General features: G+C 39.3%; 1 protein-coding gene across 4 annotated transcripts in view; it reads right to left on the reverse strand.

The window, feature by feature from the left end:
* The window catches only part of Csgalnact2 (chondroitin sulfate N-acetylgalactosaminyltransferase 2), a 44,890-nt gene that overhangs the window by 25,770 nt on the left and 2,913 nt on the right, over positions 1-16,207 (reverse strand). The window contains exon 2 of one of the 4 annotated variants that reach the window (XM_076567700.1): positions 2,811-2,915. The exons of the other annotated variants lie outside the window; for them this stretch is intronic. The gene's annotated coding sequence lies outside the window, so the exon portion shown is untranslated. The remainder of the gene's footprint in view (positions 1-2,810; positions 2,916-16,207) is intronic. 4 annotated transcript variants of the gene reach the window in all.

Genomic DNA, 16,207 nt, shown 5'->3' on the forward strand with positions numbered 1-16,207 from the left:
TGGCAGCTAAGTTACTACTGTATGTAGAGTTCCAGGGAGCTGCTAACACAGTTCAAAATAATTGCTAAGCACTGGGAGAAAATATTCAGAAAAATACTACATAAAATATTAAAATATTGCCAGGCGGTGGTGGCGCAGGCCTTTAATCCCAGTACTTGGGAGGCAGAAGCAGGAGGTTCTCAGTGAGTTTGAGTCCAGCATGGTCTACAAAGAGAGTTCCAGGACAGCCAAGACTGTTACACAGAGAAATCTTGTCTTGAAAAACAAAACAAAACAAAAAAAAAATTGTGTCTAAAACTTTCAACCCATTTGTTTATACACTCATTACACCTCCTGGATCAAAGAAACATCAAAATTATGTTCAGGGTTTTTTTTTTTTTTACACAGGTTCTAATGAAATCATTTTAAAATCACGCTCCTTATAACTCTTTATTAACACACCACTTTCTAACTATAGCATGTAATATGTGGGAATTGGACTTCTGTATGTAGTTTTTATTATAGCAATAACGATTTACTGCATGACAAAGTTCTTCCAGTTATATCACTCTAGCTCATTAATTTATTGTTCAAATCAACCAATCTAGGGAGCAAAAAATCAAGCAGGGTGGGCACAATTTCAAAAGGTCACAGACATCTGGAAAACACATTAAAAACATTTTTATATCCAAAAGTCCTCTGGTAGATTACTTGAGCATTACATCATTTTCCAGTGTATGACAGAGCAAGAGATTCCTTATAATTCTGGAAGATTTGGAGTCAATATAAAGAAAAAACACAAAAGATTTAATTAATTGTCTTCCCTGAGAAAAACGGTAAATTTACAAAAGTCTAATGCTAGCTTTCATGCTCCACCCAGTCGTGTGGGCTCTTCCAGCTAATTCTAAACTACGGATTACTGACTCTAGAAATAGAAGAGATTAAACTCGGGCAAGAGGAGGCAAGAAGTCCTCTGCTGCAAATAGAACTTTCATCCAATCAAGTGTTTCTGAGCAGGATAAAGTGACATGCCAGGGGACATTTCACAGGGACGCTTTCTTCAGTGCGGCACACAACCCAGGAAGCTGATCAGTGAGGACATCAGACCTAGTTACCTGCTTTCTTAGTCACTAGGAAAACCTGGGTGCCTGCTGCATCATGTACTTTTTTGTGACAATTTGCCTTAAAATGTAGGCAAGATTAAAACTTTTTATGACAGTAGACCACAAATAATAGGCTTAACTTCCCTAAGCCATTTGTTATCCTAGTAAATCAAATGACAACCAAGTATCCTGAAAATTTTAATTCACTAAGTGTCTTTTGCTATGGCAATATCTTTTATTATGAAAACATTTACAATATGATTATAAATCTTATTTAAATGTTGGAGAAAAATAGGGGAAAATTTAAGTTTTAACAAGCTAATTAAAAGACAATGGGAAGCTAATATTAGTTCTAAGGATTTACCATTGCTTAGAAACATAACCTTTGACAAAAGTTATTACTAGCCTACTTGGTAGGGGAAAGAAAGGCTGCAGTTCAAAGTGTAGACACATAATCTTTCATCAACTGTTAATAAACCGGTGGTGGTAATCCCAGGACTCAGCAGGCAGAGGCAGGTAGATCCCTGTGAATCCAAGGCCAGCCTGGTCTACATAGTGAGTTCCAGGATAACCAGGGCTACATAGTGAGACTACACCTCAAAAAAATAACATCAACAACAAAAGCTGTTAATAAAGATTGACATACTTAACCATACAATATACTCAAATGATTTTGAGTATAACTTGATCATAAAGTAACATATGTTCTGTGTAACACAACCTTTTATTAATAGGTCACTTCATAGTCTTTTCTTTATGTATATGATATATTTTATACAATGACCTATAATTCATGAGTCACTACTAAAGGTTTACTTTTCAATGAAAGAGAAAATATGAGTAGCAGTAAGTTTTGCATTGTGATTAAATTAAATTGTGTGTGTATATATGAGACTTCCATGTAATTGGGTTGTGATTAAAAAAAATCCTAAAAGACTCTAATTTAAGACCCGTTTTTCACATATTCCATACAATCCTTTCAGGACAGTGCTAGTATTAGCCTCATTTTATAGAAGAAAATTGTTCAGAAATAAACAGTTTGAATAAGGTTATATAACCATTAAATGGAGGCATTAAAACAAAGGTGCTCCTTCTCCCATTTTAATAAAAATATAGATTTTATAATATCCATGTGTGAGTTAATGTTGCAGTTGATTGTTTTCCACTGAAATGAAAGAAATGCTGTTATAATAAATTAGAGTGTATTTGCACACCTCTATGGTAGTTATTAAATCTTACTTGCCTAGTTCCTAAAAGGAACTCTGGCCACATATCACAAGGCCAGATTATAATGGTTCTAAGCTAATAAGAATCTTAGAAGGGCTAGAGTTACAGTTCAGTGGTGGGGTATCTGCAAGTATGCTCGAGGTCCTAGGTTCAGCACCCACCCCCCACACACCCCACACACCCACACATATGTACACACACATGTACACACACACCTTTCTGCTATTACACATTAAATCCATCTTTTGTGCACTGTTTATGTGTTATAGATATGACATTCACTCACAGCTCAGAGTTAATTCAACCAACCTCTAAACACAGTGAAGTGTCTGAAGAGATAAAGAATATTGTAGTGACAGGAAAATGAGAAATTAAAAATATATAAGACAAAATCAAATATTTTTAGAGTTAGTTGAAAGAATTTTAAAAAGTAATCAATTCTAACTCAAAAAGAGACTAAGAGACTTCATCCTAAAATGGAATAACAGCGACCAGATTTACCTTTATGTTTCAAACAACCAAAATCATACTGCCCAACTCCTACAAACACTGCAAAATATGAAACAACAGTTTTCCAGATGTTGAACATCAGGTATTAAAGTGATCCTAGGAGAAATGAGAAACAAGTCATTACATATCTTACTGAAATTGTTTCTGATATTAAATATAATTTGTGTGTATAACTCAGGAAGGCAAGCCTAAGCAAAGCCCAGCAGATTTCCCGAGTTGACAGGATGGACCTGATACTCTGAAAAGACCAAGGCAGTAAGGGTTCAAAGGCTACAACTCCAGAGACCTAAAGAGGGTATCCTTTGGGTATTCAGCAGAGTGATTGCTCATTAGTGCAGGCTTAAGGAAAAGACTATAAGAAACTAGAGGACACAAACTCCAACATTTATATAGGACCGAGAATAGTATATGCTCTGAGCAGACAGACTGGAAAACTTAAACTTCATGGGGCATTGGGTAATCAAAAAAGTCTTGCCTCAATTTCAGCCCCAGCAGTCAGCCAGCAGGCAAGAGTCCTGTAGGCAGGCTACTCCACTGCTGCCACCACCCATTAGACTCTGTAGCCTACAAGACCCCAACCCACGGAACCCATCATCCTCCCCCTGGCCAACCACTCCTTACAACATCAGCAGCCCCTAGAGCACAAGCACCAGCTGCACCAGCTGGAAGAAGAGCAGCCTCCCCATGAACAGCCCCTCCAGCATCATTAGCAGACGCTAGAGACACAAGGGCCACCACACCAGCTGGAAGGACAGGCACAGGCAAAACCTACACCCGATGGAAGAACAGACCTCATAGGCACAAGGAAAGTCCACACCAGCCAGAAGAACTGGATGATATGCTGGACCTAGGCACCCAAAGCCCAACAAACTTCAGCTGAGACAACCCTACTCGACCTGACAACCAACCAACCACCAGAACTTTGGCCGTTCAGGCAAAAAGACAAAAAAGGAACAAAAGACCACCCAACAAAGACATCACAAAAATCAACACCTGTTCCTATAATATCTCAGATACGTAAACAGTAGTGTAAGAATACATTCAACAACATAAAGAGCAATATGGTACCACCAGAACCTGGTGGTTCTAAAACAGCAAGACCTGAATATCCCAGTGCAGATGAAGCAGAAGAAAACAACCCTAAAAATAACTTTATGAAGATGATAAAGGCCCTTAAAGAGGGAATGAAAAATTCCCTTAAAGAAATCGAGGAAAAGACAAACAAACAAACAAACAAACAAAAAAAAGAAGAAGAAATCAATAAATACCTTAAAGAAAGCCAAGAAAAAACAATCAAACAGGTGAAGGAAACAGTTCAAGACTTGAAAATTGAAATAGAGGCAATAAAGAAAACAAAAACTGAGGGAATTCTGGAAATGGAAAATCTGGGTAAAAGAACAGGAACTATAGATGCAAGCATAACCAACAGAATACAAGAGATGGAAGAGAGAATCTCAGATGTTGAAGATACAATAGAGGAAATAGATTTAAATCTAACCAATTCTTAACACAAAACATCCAGGAAATCTGAGACACCATGAAAAGACCAAACCTAAGAATAATAGGGATAGAAGGAAAAGAATTCCAGCTCAAAGGCACAGGAAATATATTCAACAAAATCATAGAAGAAAACTTTTCTGGGGCTGGAGAGATGGCTCAGCGGTTAAGAGCACTGTCTGTTCTTCCAGAAGTCCTGAGTTCAATGCCCAGCACCCACATGGTGGGTTCACAATCATCTGTAATGAGATCTGGTGCCCTCTTCTGGCCTGCAGGCATACATACAGGCAGAACACTGTATGCATAATAAACAAACAAACAAACAAATAAATAAATCTTTCCCAATGTAAAGAAGAATATGCCTATGAAGATACAAGAAGCTTACAGAACACCAAATAGACTAGACCAAAAAAAAAAGTCCCCTCACCATATAATAATCAAAACATTAAATATACAGAATAAAGAAAGAATATTAAGAGCTGCAAAGAAAAAAGGCCAAGTGTCATATAAAGTTAGACTTATCAGAATTACACCTGACTTCTCAATGGAAACTCTGAAAGTCAGAAGGTCTTGGACAGACATTTTGCAGACACTAAGAGACCACGGATGCCAGCCCAGACTACTATACCCAGAAAAACTTTCAATCACCATAGACAGAGAAAACATATTCCATGACAAAACCAGATTTAAACAATACCTATACACAAATCCAGCCCTACAGAAAGTACTAGAAGGAAAACTCCAACCCAAGGGTGTTAGTTGTACCCATAAAAACATAGGTAATAGATAATCTCTCACTAGAAAATCCCCAAAAAGGGAAACACACACACACACACACACACACACACACACACACTACCACCACCACCACCGCCACCACCAAACTCCCCCCAAAACCAAAGAAAAAACAAAAAACCCATGAATTAACAATCATTGGTCATTAACATATCTCAATATCAATAGGCTCAATTCACCTATAAAAAGACACAGGCTATCAGAATGGATATGAAAACAGGATCCATTCTTCACTGCATACAAGAAACACACAACTTCAAAGACAGACATTAACTCAGAGTAAAGGGTTGGGAAAAGATTTTCCAATCAAATGGACCCAAGAAACAAGCTGGTGTAGCTATCCTAATATCTAACAAAATAGACTTTAAATTAAAATTAATCAAAAGAGATGGAGAAGGGCATTTCATATTCATCACAGGAAAAATCCATCAAGATGAAGTCTCAATTCTGAACATTTATACCTCAAATACAAGGGCACCCATATTTGTAAAAGAAACATTATTAAAGCTTAAATCACACATCAAACCCCACACACTAATAGTGGGAGACTTCAACATCCCACTCTCACCAATGGACAGGTCTGCCAGAGAGAAACTTAACAGAGAAATAAAGGAACTAACAGATGTTATGACTTAAATGGATTTAACAGACATCTGTAGAACATTTTACCCAAATACAAAAGAATATACCTTCTTCTCACTACCTCATGAAACTTTCTCCAAAATTGACCATATACTTGGTCACAAAGTAAATCTCAACAGATACAAAAAAAAAAAAATTGGAATAACCCCTGTATCTTATCAGATCACAATGGCTTAAAGTTAAAATTCAACAACAACACAAATTACAGAAAGCCTACAAACTCATGGAAACTGAACAATGCTCAACCGAATCACCACTGGGTCAAGGAAGAAATAAAGAAAGAAATTAAAGACTTCCTAGAATTCAAAGATAATGAATGTACTACATACCCAAACTTATGGGACACTATGAAAGCAGTGCTAAGAGGAAAGGTCACAGCACTAAATGCCCATATAAAGAAGTTGGAGAAATCTCACACCAGCGACTTAACAGCACACCTGAAAGCTCTAGAACAAAAAGAAACAAACTCACCCAGAAGGAGTAAACGATAGGAAATAATCAAATTAAGGGCTGAAATCAATAAAATAGAAACAAAGAGAACAATACAAAGAATCAATGAAACAAAGAGTTGGTTTTTTTTTTTTTTGAGAACATCAACAAGATAAACAAACCTTTATCCAAACTAACCAAAAGGCAGAGAGATACTATCCAAATTAACAAAATCAGAAATGAAAAGGGGGACATAACAACAGACACTGAGGAAATCCAGAGAATCATTAGGTCATACTTCAAAAACCTCTACTCCACAACATTGAAAAATCTAGAAGAAATGAACAATCTTCTGAATAGGCACCACATACCAAAATTAATCAAGACTAGATAAACAATTCAAATAGACCTATAACCCCTAAGGGAACAGAAGCAGTCATTAAAGTCTCCCAACCCCCAAAAATCCCATGGCCAGATGGTTTCAGTGCAGAATTTCAAAGAAGAGCTAATACCAATACTCCTCAAATTGTTCTACACAATAGAAACAGAAGAAATGTTGCCAAACTTTTTATGAGGCTACAATTACCCTGATACCCAAACCACACAAAGATGCAACAAAGAGAATTACAGACCAATCTTCTTCATGAACATTGATACAAAAGTACTCAATAAAATACCGGCAAACCAAATCCAAGAATACATTAAAAAAAAAAAAATCCACCATGATCAAGTAGGCTTCATCCCAGAGATGCAGGGGTGGTTCAACAAACAAAAATCTGTCAATGTAATCCACCATATAAACAAACTGAAAGAAAAAAACACATGATCATCTCATTAGATACTGAAAAAGCCTTTGACAAAATCCAACACCCCTTCATGATAAAGGTCTTGGAGAGATCAGGGATACAAGGAACATACCTAAACATAATAAAAGCAATATACAGCAAGGCAACAGTCAACATTAACTTAAATGGAAAGAAACTCAAAGCAATTCCACTAAAATCAGGGACAAGTCAAGGCTGTCCACTCTCTCCATATCTATTCAATATAGTACTTGAAGTTCTAGCTAGAGCAATAAGACAACAAAAGGAGATCAAGGGGATACAAATTAGAAAGGAAGAAGTCAAACTTTCACTCTTTGTAGATGATATGATAGTATACATAAGTGACCCCCAAAATTCTACCAGGGAACTCCTACAGCTGATAAACACCTTCAGTAACATGGGATTACACATGGCGGGATACAAGATTAACCAAAAATAAAAATAAAAATAAAAAATCAGTAGGCCTCCTATATACAAATGATAAACGGGCTGAGAAAGAAATCAGAGAAACAACACCCTTTAAAATAGCCACAAATAATATAAAATATTTTGGGGTAACTCTAACCAAACAAGCAAAAGACCTGTATGACAAGAACGTAAATCTTTGAAGAACTAAATTGAAGAGGATATCAGAAGATGAAAAGATCTTCCATGCTCATGGGTAGGTAGGATTAACATAGCAAAAAATGGCAATCTTTTTTTTTTTTTTTTATTTTTTTTTATTATTATTATTATTATTTTATAACACCATTCAGTTCAACATAATAGCCACAGAATCCCCTGTTCTCCCCCTCTCGCCCACCCCTCCCCCCAGCCCACCCCCCATTCCCACCTCCTCCAGATCAAGGTCTCCCCCGAGGACCGGGGTTGACCTGGTAGACTCAGTCCAGGCAGGTCCATTCCCCCCTCCCAGACCGAGCCAAGTGTCCCTGCATAAGTCCCAGGATTCAAACAGCCACCTCATGCAACGAGCCCAGGACCTGGCACCAATGCACAGCTGCCTCCCAAACAGATCAAGCCAACTGACTGTCTCACCCGTTCAGGTGGCCTGATCCAGTTGGGGGCCCCTCAGCCTTTGGTTCATAGATCCTGTGCTTCCATTCATTTGGTTATTTATCCCGGTGCTTTATCCAACCTTGGCTTCAACAATTCTCGCTCATATAAATCCTCTTCTTACTCACTAATTAGACTCCCAGTGCTCCACCAGGGGCCCAGCCGTGGATGTCTGCCTTCAGATTCCTCAGTCCTTGGATGGGGTTTATGGCACCAAAAAATGGCAATCTTAGCAAAAGCAATCTACAGATTCAATGCAATCCCCCACCAAAATCCCAACACAATTCTTCACAGACCTTGAAAGAACAATCCACAGCCCTAGAGAAACTAGGTAACAAGGAAGACCCTAAGAGGGATGCAGGGATCGCCCTGGGAAGGGGAAACAGATGAGATCTCCTGGGTAAACTGGGGGTGGTAACGAGGACTATGGGGGTCCAGCCCCTCGATAGTCCCCTCCCAGGGTCCGCAGAAGGCTCTATCAACCAGCAGAGAATCTTTAGGGTCGGTAAATCAGTCTACGCACTCAGAGTTCTTTGATCCATTCGCTTTAATTCCTCTGGCATAACATCCTTTATACACAGCTTCAGTTCTGTTCTCATGTCTAGCTCCTTTCTTGCCTGATTTCTCTCTATATTTATCTACTGTCCCCTCTATGTTCTATCTTAATTCCTTCATCTAGTTCTGTCCCTTCTAGGTTCTCATCTATCTAGTTCTTTCCCCTATCAGCTCCTCTCCTGTCTCCTTCTCTCTCATCTGGCTCTTCCTCATCTTGTTCTTCCCCATCTGGCTCTTCCTCATCTTCCATCTCGTTCCTCTAGTCCTCTCTTTTAGCTCTTCAATCTAGTTCTTCCCCATCTCAGCTTGTTCCTCTCAAGTTCTTACCCATCTCGTTCTTCCATTCTCTTCTCTCTTCTCTTCCCCTCTTGCCCTGGGAGTTCTGATATATATACACTTACAAGCAGTATTTCCTTAGCAGTGCAAAGCCAGGCTTCCAGGGTCAAATGGAGGGGTGATAAGAATAATTACAGGGAGACTTGAACTGGGAGTTCTGGCTGAGCATAGCTGTTAGCACAGAAGGTTATCTAAAAATTCCTAGAAGTGCTTAGGTAAGTAGTTAGAAGTCTATAAAGTTAGTAAGGCTGTAAGAAAGGAGGGGTCTGAGCTAAATTGTGTAAAGCTATTACTTAATGTCTACCTGACCTAGGCGGTGTCCCCTTGTGGAATTTACCTTAAGTCAGGAGACTCGCCTGTGGGTTGTTATCATTGTTAGTCCACCTGAGACTAACAATGGGCGCCCACCTGGGTGGTGTTTCCTGTAGTCCTTGAAAGTGGCCAAGGGAGATATCTGATTCCAGAGAAAGCCTTTCCCTGAGGCTGTTCTCCAAATTACCTGGAATGTGTATGTCCAGAGAGTGCTCAGTCTACACTGTTAGTCCTTCTTAGGGAAAAGTCAATTGGGAAAGCTATGAAGGCACACATGATTTTCATAACAGAATACAGCTGATATATAACAAGCCAAGTAACACCAAAAACTCCTTGGGATTTGGCTTCCTCTGGAGGAATTCCCTGATCCCTCCAGGTAGTGACTTTGCCATAATCAGCTGAGTTCTTATGATATATTTCTGCAGCCCGCAAGAGGGTGGGGTGGGAAGAGGGAAGAGGTTGGGGGGTGGGAACATGAGGGATCGGGATGGTCGAGTTGGGGGAAGTACAGAGAGGGAGAACAATGAAAGAGATATCTTGATAGAGGGGACCATTGTGGGGTTAGGGAGAAACCTGGTGCCAAGGAAACTCCCAGAAATCCACAAGGATGACCCCAGCTAAGACTCCTAGCAATAGTGGAGAGGGTGCCTAAACTGGCCTTCTCCTGTAATCAGATTGGTGACTACCCTAATTGTCATCATAGAACCTACATCCAGTGACTGATGGAAACAGATGAAGAGATCCACAGCCAAGCACTGGGCCGAGTTCCAGGAGTCCAGTTGAAGAGAGGGAGGAGGGATTATATAAGCAAGAGGGGTCAAGATCATGACGGGGAAACCCACAGAGACAGCTGACCCAAGCTCATGGGAGCTCACAGACTCTAGACCAACAACAGCTAGGGAGCCTGCATGGAACTGACCTAAGACCTCTGCATGTGTGTGACAGTTGTGTAGCTAGGTCTGTTTGTGCGGTCCCTAACAGTGGGACCAGGACCTGTCCCTGGTGCACAAGCTAGTTTTCTGGAGCCTATTCCCTATAGTGGGATGCCTCGCTCAGCCTTGATGCAGCGGGGAGGAGCTTGGTTCTGCCTCAACTTGATATGCCTTGTTGACTCCCGTGGGAGGCTTCATGCTTTCTGAGGAGTGGGGGGGGGGGGAGGGCTAGAAAGAAGGTGGGAGGAGGGAACAGAAAGCAAGGAGGGAGGGGAAACTGTGATTGGTATGTAAAAATAATTTTAAAAAATTAATAAAAAAAAGTCTTGCCTCAGTAGAGGGAAATAATTAACTATGAACATTCATCTAACTCCTGCCAACAAATATTAAAAGCAAACCCTGAAAGAATTAAATTGTTTCCCTATGGTACCATAATTTTCAAGAATATAGGAATATAAAATATTTGGCATACTATAAAATAGAATTTACAATATCTGACACTCACATAAAAATTATTCTATCTTAAAAGAGCTATACAAAAAAATGCATCCCATATAAGGAACAGAGAGTGACAGTCTTGCAGGGCTGGAGAGACGGCTCAGTGGTTAAGAGCACTGACTGCCTGTCTTCTAGAGGAGCCAAGCTCTGTTCACAGCACTTGCATGGAGGCTTACAACCATCTGGAACTGCCCAGCCTAGAGGATCCGGCACCCTTTCTGGCCTCCTCTGGTACTGAAGGGACACTAGCCCTCCTGAGCATGGCTCTGCCAGGCCTTGCCCTTCTACCCTACTCCCTTTGCTTTGCTAAAAACCATTCGATTATATTCCTACAGCTAGCCTCCAAGGTCTGTTCCCTTATTTGGCCACTTCCTCCTCCTGAGGCTGACCACCAAGGTCCAGCTATCATCCAAGTACTGAAATCCAGCCATCAAAAGCCTCCTTTGGCTTGCCCAATTAAAATTAAACACTTCATTCTAACATGGGGGTTCCCCTTGTACATTGATAAACTGCCATTTTCCTGAGCCAATACTTTTCTTTTCAGGTACTGCATACATGTGGTGCACAGACATATGCAGATACAACATTCAAACATGAAAATAAAAATAAAATCTCAAAAAATTAATGAAACAAAGTGAACTCTTGGAAACAATATGAGTGAGAAAAAGTGGAGTGATTTTGTAAATATTCAAAGGAAGAGCTAGGGAGATGGCTCAGCAATTAAGAGCACTTGCTGCTCTTACGGAGGACCTGGGTTCTATTCCCAGCACCTACTTTGTGGCTCACAATCACCCATAACTCCAGTTCCAGGAGATCCATGCCCTCTTCTGACTTCTGGGGGCATCACACACGCATGGTGCACATACCTACATGCAAGTAAAACACTCATACATATAAAAAATAAGTTTAAAACCATTTTAAATATTCAAAAAAATAAACCAAACTAGAATTCCATGCCCAGCAAAAAATAACTTTTGAGAATGCTCACTACAGTTCTCCACTCTACCAACTGAGGATTCATCATGATAATCTTTGAAAAACAAAGGTAAAATATTTTTATTCAGACATAAAAATAAGCCGAAAGAATTCATCACCATCATGCTTGTGCTACAAAAAGGACAACAGATCTACAAAAAGCAATGTAAAGCACTGGAAATGTTAACTACACTGATAACTGGCTTCTTACTCTAAGTTTTAAAAACTAAGCACAATTTTATGAGGTTTTTGTATTTGTTTGTTTTTAAGATAGAGTCTCTCTACAAAGCCCAATTGTCCTGGAACTCACTATGTAGACCAGGCTGGCCTCAAACGCATAGCAATCCTCCAGCCTCAGACTCCCAAATGCTGAATTATATATGCACAAGCTACCACAGCTATTTTTTTAAAGTTCTTTTTTCACACAGCAAAACAAAGCCACAGAATTACCTGAAGACATAACTACTATCAGAATACTGTTATGTCTGGGAAGAAGGAGATTACAACTGTTTATTTCTTAAGCACTCACAAATGTTAAACATTTAGAAATGAAGGGATTGATCATCAGAAAGCAGCACTTATTCCACAAATGCTTGAGAGCATCTACTGTGTGCCAAGTACTATGCTTAATACCAAGAACACCACCAAATGGATCCTTTTGATAAGGTGTTTCTGGAGAAAACTATACTCATAGTACTTGAATGTTGGCCATACAATGGCACAAAATGGGCCAGTCTGTGGTAGAATAAAAATGAGTTTGAGAGCCGGGCGGTGGTGGCGCGCGCCTTTAATCCCAGCACTCGGGAGGCAGAGCCAGGCGGATCTCTGTGAGTTCGAGGCCAGCCTGGGCTACCAAGTGAGCTCCAGGAAAGGCGCAAAGCTACACAGAGAAACCCTGTCTCGAAAAACCAAAAAAAAAAAAAAAAAAAAAAAAATGAGTTTGAGAATCTAGTCAGCTATTTAACAGTTATGTAATCTTAGGCATAAAATTTAACCTCTCTGCTCTATAAGATGAGGCAGTTTTCCTGGACAGCAAATTTTTAAAAATTTATTACTTTTAAGTGTGTGTGTGTGTGTGTGTGTATGTGTGTGTGTTTGTGTGTGAGTGTGTGTGTGTGTAGCTGCCCCTGAGGTAAGAGATGCCAGAATCCCTGGAACTGGAGTTCCAAGCAGCTATGAACTACCCAATGTGATGCTGGGAACCAAACTCAGGCCCTCTGCAAGAGTAGGATATGTTTTAATCACTGAGTCACCTCTCTAGTCCCTAGATACCAAATTTTCCTTCTCAGATGTTATCATTCCTTTAATTAAGGATAAACTATGTATGTGTGCATGCACATGCACCCCCTTTTTTGTGGAACAGAATTAAAATGCATACATTCTTTCAGTAATTTGTAATTCTACTTTTAAGATTTTTTTTACTACACAATTATCAATACCAGTGTATAATGTTACATGCATAAGATAAATTTATTTAATAGTAGAATAAAAATAAAAAGCAATTTAGGGCTGGATGATGGCTCAGTGGTTAAGAGTAGTTGCTGCTCTTCCAGAGGACCTGGGTTCCCAGTACCCATATAACAGCTCACAACTATCTATAACTCCAGTTCCAGGGGATCCAATGCCCTTTTCTAGCCTCAATGGTCCATAGACATGCATGCAGGCAAAATATCATATACTTAATTTTAAAAAATGAAATAAAAGTAATTTATTGAAAAACAAAAAATAGGAAAGATGAAATAAACTATAAACATTTATGCAACAGAATATTTAAATGAAGCAGGTCTTTCTTTCTAACACATATAATACCTATAAAATGGCATGAATATATTACAAATTATTTTTCTCAGTTCTTGTCTGTATAAATTGCTTCAGAGATGGGTAGCCAGAATTTCAATATCTGCTCTATTTTACAAGTTCCTCTATTTCTATAAGCTTTAGTTTCCTCATCTAAGTGGGGATAATTATAGAACTTTATGGTGGTATTTTATTTGTACTGAAATGTGATTTTAATTGTATATTAATAAATAAAGTTGCCTGGGGGTCAGAGCTATTAGAGCCATAGCAAGAGCATGGCGGTGGTGGCACACACCTTTAATCCCAGCACTTGGTAGAAGAGCTAGGTAGATCTCTGTGTGTTCAGGGATACAGCCAGCATTGAAGACATATGCCTTTAAGACCTGGAGGGCTGTACTTACAGGCAGTGACGAGGCAGTCACGTGTTTGGGTTTACAACCAATGAGAAGGCAGAACAGAAAGACTATTTAAAGACAAACACACAGGAAGTAGCTCTCTTTTGGAGAGGTAGGAGCACCGCAGGAAGAAGGGCAAGGTTTTAGCTCTGAGCTCTGACCTCTTGGCTTTCTCTTTTACATTGGTTCTGTGTTTCTTATTTAATAAGACAGTTAGTTACATCTACAGAACTTTCCTTGGGGTACTACTATAACAGTCAAGCAAAACCCAACAAGTATTATGTACTCAGTAACTGTCAGGTATTAGTTTCCATTATGTAATATTTTTAACATTCAAAATCTATCAAGCTTTTCCTACATGACTTTTCAGTTTTAGTTTCTCTACCAAAAGAATTAATACAAAATTAATTAGCACCTTATTTTTCAAGCAGATAAGTAAGTTTCATTACTCTTTTTACATCCCCTTGAAATGTCAGTTTTATCATACACAAAATGTCTTTATGTAGAGAGCTCTGTAACTGGCTTCTAAACCAGAGGTAAGCAAAGGTTTTAAGTCAAAGCCAGTCAATTCTGCCTTTGTAGCAGCCACAGACAATACAGAAATTACAGAAAGAGTTGAGTTTTAAGGGCCACTGAAATCTGAACTTTATATACTCTTCATGTCATAATGTGTTACTTTCCCATAGTATTTAAAAATGTAAAAATCTCTCTCAGGCCACAGGTCATATTAGTACAGGTAACCAGCTGGATATAGCAACTCTTATTCTAAAACTTAATTTTTTTTATATGTCTCAGTTTTCCCCTAAGCCTCACTCTCTATATGTTGTTCACAATGGGTTTGAACTCGTGAACTCAAGTGATCATCCTGCCTCAGCCTCCTAGAGAGCTGAACTACAGTTGTACATTACCACATCTGGGTTTCTCTGTTTAACAGCCCTGGCTGTCCTAAAACTCACAGAGATCTGCCTACCTCTACCTCCTGAGTGCTGGGATTAAAGGTGTATGCCACCACTGCTCGGTCATATCCAGTTTTAAAAAAGAAAGGGTTATGCTTATAAAATTTCATAAAGTAAATGAATAGGATAAAAAAGGTAAAACACAGCCAGGCATGGTTGCACACTCCTTTAATCCCAGCATTCAGAAGGCAGAGGCAGGCGGATCTGAGTTTAAGGCCAGCCTGGTCTACAAAGCAAGTTCCAGGACTGCCAGGGCTGTTACACAGAGAAGCCCTGTCTTGAAAAAAAAAAAAAAAAAAAAAAAAAAAGCTAAACATGAATTAAAGGTATATAGTGAAAAGTCTCTCTTCTACCAACCCCCCAATTTTTGTGTATCCTTCCAAAATTTTGGCCACTATTAAGTATCTTGGCATCTTGGCTTTCATATACCTGACTTTGAACACAGCATTCCACTAGCACACAAATCCTTGAAATGGAACCGCTGCCTACATTCCCTTGAATGTAATCAGTTCCTACAATGTCCCTTGCCCAGGACAAGCTTCCAGTATACCTTTAACTACTTTCTACTTCCCAACTGCTATCTCTTAGATCTGGAATGTCCTTCCCAGCTCCACGTGTTTAAAGCCTTGGCTTCAAGCCTCTGGTGCCATTGGGAAGTAGCAGAACCACTGCTCCCCACTAAAGGAGCAGCAGAAGGGAGTTAGGTGACTGGAAGTGTGCTCTTGTCAGGGGGTGGGGGGGTGGAGGGGGAGGATACTGAAGTTTGGGTCCTTCCTCACTCTCTTAGCTTTTTGGTCCCAAGGTAAGTCACACATTTCTGCTACCATGTTGTGCTGCTGCAAGACCAAAGCAACAGGGCAGAGTGAACACAAGCTGAAACTTGGAGAAAAAGTAACCCTTTCCCTTTTATTTCCAGTATTTTATCACAATAATGGCAAGCTGACTAACTGCCACATTAACATTTTTCTCCAGTTTATTAAAGACTTAAAAATTCAGCCTGGGCATGGTGGTGCACATCTTTGTATCTCAGCACTGGGGAGGGAGAGGCAGGTAGATCTGAGTTGAGGTTAGCCTGGTCTTAAGTTCCAGGACAGCCAGAGCTACACAAAGAATTAAAAAATCCTTAGTATTACATTTAAATTTCTTAGCTAAATTTATTTATAACTTGGAGCTAAGAAATGTTTCACTGCTTTCTTTGAATTCCATACATATATTTTCCTAAAATTTTCATTTTGATACAGTACACTTTGTATATTCTACTGAATATGTGTGAAATGATTTTGTTCAGCGATAAGGTCCCAAGTTCAAAATAATCCTATGGGCATTTTTGTTTGTTTGTTTGTTTGTTTGTTTGTTTGTTTGACTTCTTTTCTGGGACAAAATCTCCTAATG

Source organism: Peromyscus maniculatus, chromosome 3 (genome assembly GCF_049852395.1).
Source record: "Peromyscus maniculatus bairdii isolate BWxNUB_F1_BW_parent chromosome 3, HU_Pman_BW_mat_3.1, whole genome shotgun sequence".
Classification (NCBI taxonomy): domain Eukaryota; kingdom Metazoa; phylum Chordata; class Mammalia; order Rodentia; family Cricetidae; genus Peromyscus; species Peromyscus maniculatus.